Genomic DNA, 9462 nt, shown 5'->3' with positions numbered 1-9462 from the left:
GCGCGATGTCTTTGGACAAGTATCCGGCCTTCCTTAGCTTTTTGACGTCGCCCTCCGTGACGGAGGAGACCATCCACTTGCCTCCCGCTCTGGACATTGCTGGAGAAGGTTGAGGTGGGAAGTGCGGGCTTGGGCGCTGGAGCTCGAGTGCGCAGGAGATGGACAGGCAAAGGAGGAAGAAGACGTATGTAAAAAGGTGGATCCTTATCCCCTTATATGGGCGGATGCGGTTGTGCGTCCCCGCCAGCCTGGTAAAACTCGCTTGCCTCCCAAGCACCATGATAAATGGCGCGGTTAGGGTTACCCACGTCCGTATTGATGAGAATCTCGTAAAGGGGGTACACGATCTCTGCTTTGACAAGACGTGCCAAGGAAACCGCCTCACAAAACATGCTGAGGTGGAAAAGTAAAAATGATTCAAGTAAAGGACTTGGCCGTAGTGTGATAGCGCACTGCGGAATACGTCAGCAGATTTGATTTGTGTCAATATTGTTCTCTCTATGGCAATATGTGGAAACTTATTTTGCAGAGCCGGACACTACTCTTGGTGTTTACAATCTTCTATGAAGGACTTGGAGGAGGAACCCGCCTTGCAATGCCGAAGACAATTTGCGTGCCGAACTCGTCGTCATTGAAGTCTGGTTCAGGGGCTACTGAGGGAGTCCTGGATTAGGGGGTGTTTGGGTAGCCGGACTATACCTTCAGCCGGACTCCTGGACTATGAAGATACAAGAAGACTTCGTCCCGTGTCCGGATGGGACTTTCCTTGGCGTGGGAGGCAAGCTTGGCGATGTGGATATTCAAGATCTCCTACCATTGTAACCGACTCTGTGTAACCCTAACCCTATCCGGTGTCTATATAAACCGGAGGGTTGTAGTCCATAGGCAATCAACTCCATACACAACAATCATACCATAGGCTAGCTTCTAGGGTTTAGCCTGCTTGATCTCGTGGTAGATCTACTCTTGTACTACCCATATCATCAATATTAATCAAGCAGGAGTAGGGCATTACCTCCATCGAGAGGGCCCGAACCTGGGTAAAACAAAGTGTCCCCTGTCTCCTGTTACCATCCGGCCTAGACGCACAGTACGGGACCCCCTACCCAAGATCCGCCGTTTTGACACCGACAGTGGGTGCATGCATGTGTGTGTGGGGGTGTGGGGTGTGTGTGTGACACGGGGTCCTCAGTGGCGGATGTAATTTAAGTGTGCGTGGCTTCATCATAGAGAGGTGATGTATATGGCAGAGGCCACCAACGATGGGTTGCGAGAGAGAAAAGGCCCGTAGAGAGGGAAGAGAAGGTGTGTGCGTGTGAGAGGAGTCGACATCGACAGAACTTGTTTGTTTGAGAGACACCGAGGAAGACTACTATATATCGATGGTGCATGTAGGCGGGAATTAAACGAAGGGATGGTCTTATTAGTTTCGGGGATATAGGGGAAGAGTGAGAGGGGGGTAGCTAGAAGGAGATTGTTAAGTGTGAGTGTGTGTTTTACCCATCCAGACGGAAGTTATGTGCACAGAAGAAGAGAACGATTCGATGTGGCGTTAGGGTTGAGAGTAATTAACTATGATGGAGACATAGAGACCTTGAACGTGCATGTGTGAGAGGTATACATGTATAGGTGGATGTGTGTGTGCGCGCGCGCATGATTGAAATAAAAGAAAGAATACATAAGTCATAAGATCAACGACATGGGAGAGACGGATCGGTATGACAATATGCATGCATGTGAGAGTGCAGGGAAGAAGGCCCGACAATTGAGCATGTGTTTTTATCTTTAAGAGATAGTGGTGTGGGCTGGAGCATGCATCTATGTCGAGCAGAGGGAGTGAGACACAACGATTGTGCAAAAGAGATCAACCAATAAATGCATGTATGGAGAGACATATATAGTGTGGGTGATAGGAAGCAAGAGTGTGTGCGAGAAAGAAATGTTGACGGAGAAACTACAGATAGATATAGAGATGGAAATGCTAGCTAGAGGGACATCGGCTAGTTTGAGTGTTGGAGATGACCGTCGGGTGGTTCAGAGGGTGAAGTTATGTGTGTGTGAGAGGAAGATAAAAAGAGGGCACTTGACTGCATGTAGAGAGAAACATACATAGTGTGCGTGATAGGAAGCAAGAGTGAGGGCGAGAAAGAAGGTTGATGGAGAAACAGATAAATAGAAAGATAAAGATGCCAGCTAGTGTGCGTTAGAGATAGGAGTCGAGTGGATCAGAAGGCTGAGTTATGTGTGTGGGTGTGAGAGAGATGGAGAAAGGGTGCATGTGACTAACATACAAACAAATATCAGAGAGAAATGAGATCCCAAGAGACGGAGTTTTGTGTCTATGAGAGAGAAAGATATTTCACAATGATAGTGATAGCTAGAGAGACATATGAGGGAACGCAAGATATCTCTAGGGAGAGAGAGAGTGTGTGTGTGCGATATACAAGAGAATGGTGGAGAGATATGAGACCCTGCGAGACAGAGTTTGTGTTTGTCTGTGAGAAAGAGATATTTAAGAGGAAGAGTCGTGGCTTCTCATACCTAAGGAGCAAAAGATATCTCTGTGTGAGAGGGTGTGTGCAAGTGGCATACAGGGGAATAGTAGAGAGAAATGAGACCCCGTGAGACGAAGTTTGTGTTTGTGTGAGAGAAAGAGATTTCACATGGAGAATCATAGTTAGAGACACATAGCAGGGAGCGAGATATACTTAGAGAGAGATAGAGTGATGGAGGTCGAGGGAAAGAGTACCGTCAGTGTGTTACAAAGATAAAAGATCATTGTTGACATACAGGTAGCATGAGAGATACCCGAGAGACGATGAACGCGTATAGGTCTAGAGAGATACTCCTATATAAGCATGAGTGATAGCTATATGAGACGAATATCTGGATTAAAGGGGATTCAAATATTTAAACTGGAGATCACGACATCGATAATATCATAACGCAAATTGGTGTATCAAACATGCATATTCATTTGAATTTCGGGACACGTGTAATGTTATATAGTTTATCAATATTAGTGATCCATAGATTCTTTAATTAGAGATAATGCATGGTTTATATGCAATTAATGTCTAAACAGGATTACATTATATGTTGCGTGTGTGAAACACATTATACATGTTTGAGAAGTAAAAAAATAAAAACCCACATGAAACACACATTAATTGGAGACAGTTAGCGAGGAATGCATACATTGGATTTCAACATAAAGTGGTTTCAAATATTTAAAAATCCAAATTAAGATGGATACAACCTTATGAATCTGAGATCATGCCATTTGTAAACCATATTTATGTATAAAGGGTGTTGTGCTTTTGAAAGTATATATATAAAATGATGTATATAGAATTTTATTCCAATCAAACATGGATCCTGCCCGAACAAAAATAGAATACAAACTGGATTCGAATTGAGTTGGCACGGTAAACGTGCACTCTTGCTCTACAAAAATTTGAACGAAGCGGGGAAAGTCACAGTAACCGCCCGAAACCAAAATTTGCGAGATGGAAATTACTGCCTATCCCTGCCACGCAAAGCCTATCGGCTCGATTTCTTTAGGTTTTGATAGGGGTAGGTTTGTAATTTCACTCAAACGTGACATAACCGCCTCTCACCCAAAAATGACTCCTCGGTCGAAAATGACTCCCTCCCCAATTCATACACGGTGAGTGCCAAAAACAAACTCTCGTCGGCAAATATTCGGTGTATGCGAGATTACCGTCCTATCCCCAACCGACTAATATTGCTGTGATGTAGGAAATTTTAAATAGGAGCTAAGTTTGTAAATTTCCTCCCATTTGAGACAAGCGCCCCTAGAAGACATGGTTCCCCCCTTCCTCTCTCCCTCCATTTCCCCATTCATACTCCGGGGGTGCCAAAACACCCTCTCCACCCCAGCCTCATGCGTCCACTGTCGTGGTTCTAAGTCTGACAATAGTGTAGGGGGGTAAGTATGGAGAGGCAAGATCTTAGCTGTGGAGAAGTTGTAGGAACGCAAGGTTTACGAGTTCAGGCCCTTCTCGGAGGAAGTAATAGCCCTATGTCTCGGAGCCCGGAGGCGGTCGACTGGATTAGGTGAGTATGAATTACAGAGGTGCGAACCCTTGTCTCGGAGGAGGGGGTGGCTTATATAGAGTGCGCCAGGACCCCGGCCAGCCCACGTTACAAAGGGTTCAATGTACATTAAGGCAGGGCATTACTGGTAACGCTAGTAATAAAGTGCTATGATGACCATAAAAGCTACTTAATGACTGACCGTTAGCGTATGGAGTGACTTCAGGTCTCCTGGCCACCGAGTGGTTGGATCTTGGTCGAGTGATTGCTTCTTGGTCGAGCGTCTTCGAGTCTGTCGAGTGGAACACCTCCAAGTCGATTGAAAGGTGGTTTCTTCTAGAGATGTCCTTGGGTAGGGCAGTTAGGACAGGTCCATGACCCTATCCTAGGTACATAGCTTCATCATTAGCCCCCGAATGGATCGAGGTTTGAGTGGGGAAGGAGTTGAGAACCTCTCCGACTCGTTTTTCATGCCGTGAGCATATCTTGTTCTGGATCAACGGACCTGAGTGATGACAGCAACTTCCTTTTCAGTCGCCTTGATCCATTCTTAATTCTTTGTCGAGTGAGTTTCTTTACTTGTAAGGCTCCGAGTGACGGTGCAGAGGAGATCTTTTAGTCTGACAAGTTTGTTTGCTGCCCGCAGATTTTGTGGGATCCGAATTTTGGGAAGCGCGCGGGACGGGGGAGGCTGCAGTAATCGGATGGGATAGAGCGGAGACGCCTCAATCCCCGCGCCACCTTTTTCGCCACGTACCGCGCGCATGATTGTTACGGGAATTGACAGAGCCACCTGGGCCTACCCGTCAGCCACTCGGAAGCGGCCTCATATAAGGCGTTGGACCAGAGTCTCCCAAATAGTGCGTTCCCATTTCCTCTTCTCCTCTTCACGCCCCTCCGCTGCACTCGCTCTCGCCCCAGCATCACCGCTCCGTACGCGTCTCGCCGGCGAAAATGGGGAAGGAGAAGACAACGGCTCTGGAGCGGGCAAAGAAGGCGATGGCGAGGTCGAATGGGAAGGCGACCAGCCGGGGCAGATCTTCCTCGCGGACCGGCCTGCCGAAGGGTTGGATCCAGGGTGACTGGATCCACTTGAGGATCACCCAAGAAGACCTCGACGACCTGGCCGAAGGGGGGCTGATCCCCTATGGCTCAGCGCGGCTTTTGGGGAAGGAATCTGAGCCGCAACCTCAGGAGGGTGAGCGTGTTCTTCTTGCCACCCATGTCGACCGTGGGTTTTCCTTGCCTCCTCACCCTTTCTTTCTAGGGTTTATGAACTTCTTTGGGGCACAACTCCACCATTTTACCCCCAACTCGATCGTTTATCTCGCCGCTTTCATTTCTTTGTGTGAGAATTTCCTGGGTTGCCGGCCTCACTAGGGTCTTTTCAAGCATATTTTCACTTGTCGCTCCCAGACAGTGAAAAAGGCTAATCCAAGTGATGAGAGGATCCAAGTGATCCAGATGTGTGGGGGTCTTGGCATCCAGACGAGAGGGAAAAGCTCCTTTCTGGCCATGATTCTTCCTGACTCAGTTCGCGGATGGCAGTCGACCTGGTTTTACTGTAAAGACCAGTCGACCCCAGGGCAATCGACTGGCCTCCCTCCCTTTACCATGGACCGAGTGGAGAAACCCTCCCCTTTGAAGGTGCTCCCGGAGGAGAAGGCGCACGTGAAGCTGTTGGTCGATCGAGTGGTCCAGCTTATTCGTGACGGGGTCAGTGGTATGGATCTCTTGGAGGTCTTCCTTCAGCGGCGCATCCAGCCTCTTCAAGCTCGAGACCATCCGATGTGGATGTATTCGGGTCTTGAAGACTCCACTCGGATCCACCCGGAGGAGGTCGACGACGACACACTGGAGAAGTGGCTGTCAGGCATTACCAGGAACAAGGACAATCCCAGGGGAGCCAGGAGAGTTCCCTCTTTCAACCAGTCTCATGCACCAGCGCAGCTGCCTATATTGCATCGACTGACTTTGTTCTCCCTGCTTCCTTTTAGACCATTATTGAAATGTATTCAATGCCCAACTGGGAGCAAGAGCAAGTACTGGAAGGCGAGGCGAGTGGCGGCGGCAGTGGCGAGTGGACTTCCGATGGTGAAGGGGATGGAGGAAGCAACGACTCAAGTGATGGAGAAGAAGTCGAGTCGCCTCCTCGCAGGGAGAGGCGATCCAAGCTCGACCAAGAACGGCCGAGTGCCCGCGACAAGGCAACTACTCAGGCTGGTCAGTCTTCAAAGCGTCCTCGGATTTCTTCACCAACCCCGACTGAGAAGGCGCCAAAGCACCCCAAAGTGGAAGAGCCGAGGACTCGGAAGGCGTTGCCGAAGATCAAGATTGATATCCCCGTCGCCTCCGCGTGAGTGTCTCTCTTTGTATTCACTCGACGCTCCGCGCTGTTTGTTTTTCTTGTTTTAATTGGACGAACTTTGGAATTGTCAGCGCTGCCACTTCCGGGACCTCAGCTTACAGGGATGATGATGAGGTGATGGAGGATGCAGTCACTTCTAATCCGGGTATGATTTCTGCCATAATATCTTTATTAGGTCAATTCAACTGCAATGTGCCTCATTGGGTGACGTGATTTTGGCAATTGAACTTTGCACAGCTCCCAACATTATTGACCTCCCTGATGATGATGAAGAGTCCGAGAGCCCGTTGACGAGGAAGAATAGGCGAGCTCCTGTAAGTAAGGCGCTACAATCGACGCCGAGGGTGGAACCAGTCGTTCAGGACACTGGCGACGTCAATCGGGGTTCTGTTACCTTCGCCGAGCCACTTGTCGAGTGCCCTGCCTTCTTCATCGACTGCTCGAGCCCCTGTCGACCCGCCTTCACTTTTTGCGACCCATCATGTCCCAGAGGACGAGGTGAATGCTGCTAGGGAAGCCATACGCCAGGCGGGCATTATGATGGAGAAGATGAAGACGGTGCGAGATGCCAGCCAAGCCGCCTATGATGCCAGCTCGGCTCTCCAGAGCAACGTTCAGGTTAGTTGGTCGCTGTTTGTTCTATTAGGATATGCTATCTGAAGATTCTTTCTGAAAATCGTTGCATCTGTACACCCACTGGGTGCGTCGATTGAATTTTTGGACTAGTGGGGGCACGCTGAGTGCACCCACTGGGTGTAGTCCCCGAGACTACAGTGGACTGCTGGCAGTCGACTGTAGTCTTTGTATTTTACCGAATGTATAAACCAAACTGGTAGTTTGTCTCTTCCACTCGGTCTGGTTGTGTGGGATCAGAACCGGTGGGGCCACGCTAAGTGCACCCACTGGGTGTAGTCCCCGAGACTACGGTGGACTGCTGGCAGTCGACTGTAGTCTGAGTTCTACTTTCTCTCTTTCCGCCTTCTTTTTTTTGGACTCGACTTCGGCGGGCCGGTCGAGTGGGATCAGAACCGGTGGGGGCACGCACAGTGCACCCACTGGGTGTAGTCCCTAAGACTATGGTGGACTGCGGGCAGTCGACCGTAGTCTTAGTATTTATTGCCTTTGTTGTTTTTTGCTGTAAAAATAACTTCTCCCCTTTGATTTCAGAAATCTTGTGATCTTGGAGCTCGCTTTGCTGACTTGGAGAAGCAGCGGATTCAACTGAACCTTGACTTGGAGTTGGCTAGGACAGAGCTGCAAAAGGTCAGAGACGGTGCCGCTGGTAAGACGAGTTTGTCGACTGGTCAGTTTTAGGCTCGAGTACCCTTCTGCTATTTCTGAATCAATCATCATTTCTTTGCAGAAAAACTGAGAGAAGCTCTGGCGAAGAAGGATCAGGATTTGGCTGCTGCTCGTAAGGAGGCTGACGACAAGACCGCTCTGGCCGAACAGAAGCTGGCTTCGGTCGGCCAGTTAGAAGAAGAGAATACTAGGCTGAAGACCACTCTGAATTATTCCAACAAGGAGTGCTCACGCTGGAAGAAGGCGAATCTCATCCAGGGCGAGAAAATGGAAGGCATTGCTCGCAGGAGGGATGATCTGGAGAGCTATCTGAGAAGTCTTGCCAAGAAGTTGTTCATAAAGCTAGAAGGTGCACATTCTGTTCCGACTGATTTTTTTTGTGTCGACTTAGTGGACTTAGTGTACGAAAATTGACTTATCCCTGTATCGTGAATGCAGAGTTTTGCCAGAACTTTGAGGAGGAGACTGGGCGGATTGAACCAGGTTTGGATCCAATCAACTCTCCCGTGAAAGATGAAACTGCCATGAATCTGCTCCGTCTGGAATCTCGCATCGACAGTGCCATGGACTACTTGGCTCGACTGAAGGTCGCCATGTTGCGGATTGACCCGGCACTTTGGCCAGAGGCTGTGCTCCAAAATGATCTTGAGTCCCTGATGACTCGACTAAATGAAATCCCAGACCGAGTGCAGGAGTGGAAGAAGTCTGCTGCTCGGTGCGGCGCTGACGTGGCTCTGTCTTTGGTTCGTGTCCACTGCAAGGAGGTGCGACAGGACAAACTGGCAGCAATCAAGGTCTCCAACACCCAGAAGCATGACTTCCGAACCTTTATGGAGACTTTCATCGCTGGAGCCACTCGGATAGCCGACGGCGTCGACCTGGATGAGTTCGTCGAGCCTGCCAGCCCTCCTCCCGCGGAGTGAACAAACTCTTATGTCCCACCTTAAATTTGCCTCGGAATGCCGAGTGGTTTTTGTAACTGTTAAAATTTTTCGGGCTGCATGACCGAGTACTTCGATCTGTGATCCGGAACCTTTAGAATTTACCTGAACTTGGTTTACCGTTGAATATCTTTATGAATCTCCTGCTGAGTGAACCCATTCTTCATTCGAGACAACTTTTGTATTCACAGCGCAGCTCCGAAGGAAAGGGAAACAGTCGACCCATGTCTTGTATTTGTGGCGAAGCTCCCCAGGGGAAGGCGGCGGTCGACCCACACCCTGTTACTGCAGAGTGGGACGGAGCGCACATTGTATTTGTGGCGAAGCTCTCCAGGAGAAGGTGGCAGTCGACCCGCACTTTGTTACTGTAGAGCGGGATGAATCGTGCATTGTATTTGTGGCGAAGCTCCCAAGGAGAAGGTGGCAGTCGACCTGCCCCACGTCGTCATTGAGGATTGAGATGTGTTTCGTACTTAGGCGAGTCTTGGACTGCAGCTAAGCCCCCGAGTGGGAGGATTGCTTTCTACTCGGTAGGATTTTTCCAAACTTAGGCGAGTGCCGGACTGCAGCTAAGTCTCTAAGTGAGAGAACTTAGGCGAGTACTGGATTGCAGCTAAGCCCCCGAGTGGGAGGATCGCTCTCCACTCGGTAGGATTTTTTCAAACTTAGGCGAGTGTCGGACTGCAGCTAAGTCTCTAAGTGAGAGACCTTAGGCGAGTACTGGACTGCAGCTAAGCCCCCGAGTGGGAGGATTGCTCTCCACTCGGTAGGATTTTTTCAAACTTAGGCAAG

This window comes from Triticum aestivum, chromosome 1A (assembly GCF_018294505.1).
Source record: "Triticum aestivum cultivar Chinese Spring chromosome 1A, IWGSC CS RefSeq v2.1, whole genome shotgun sequence".
NCBI classification, from domain to species: domain Eukaryota; kingdom Viridiplantae; phylum Streptophyta; class Magnoliopsida; order Poales; family Poaceae; genus Triticum; species Triticum aestivum.
This window is presented reverse-complemented; position numbering follows the sequence as displayed.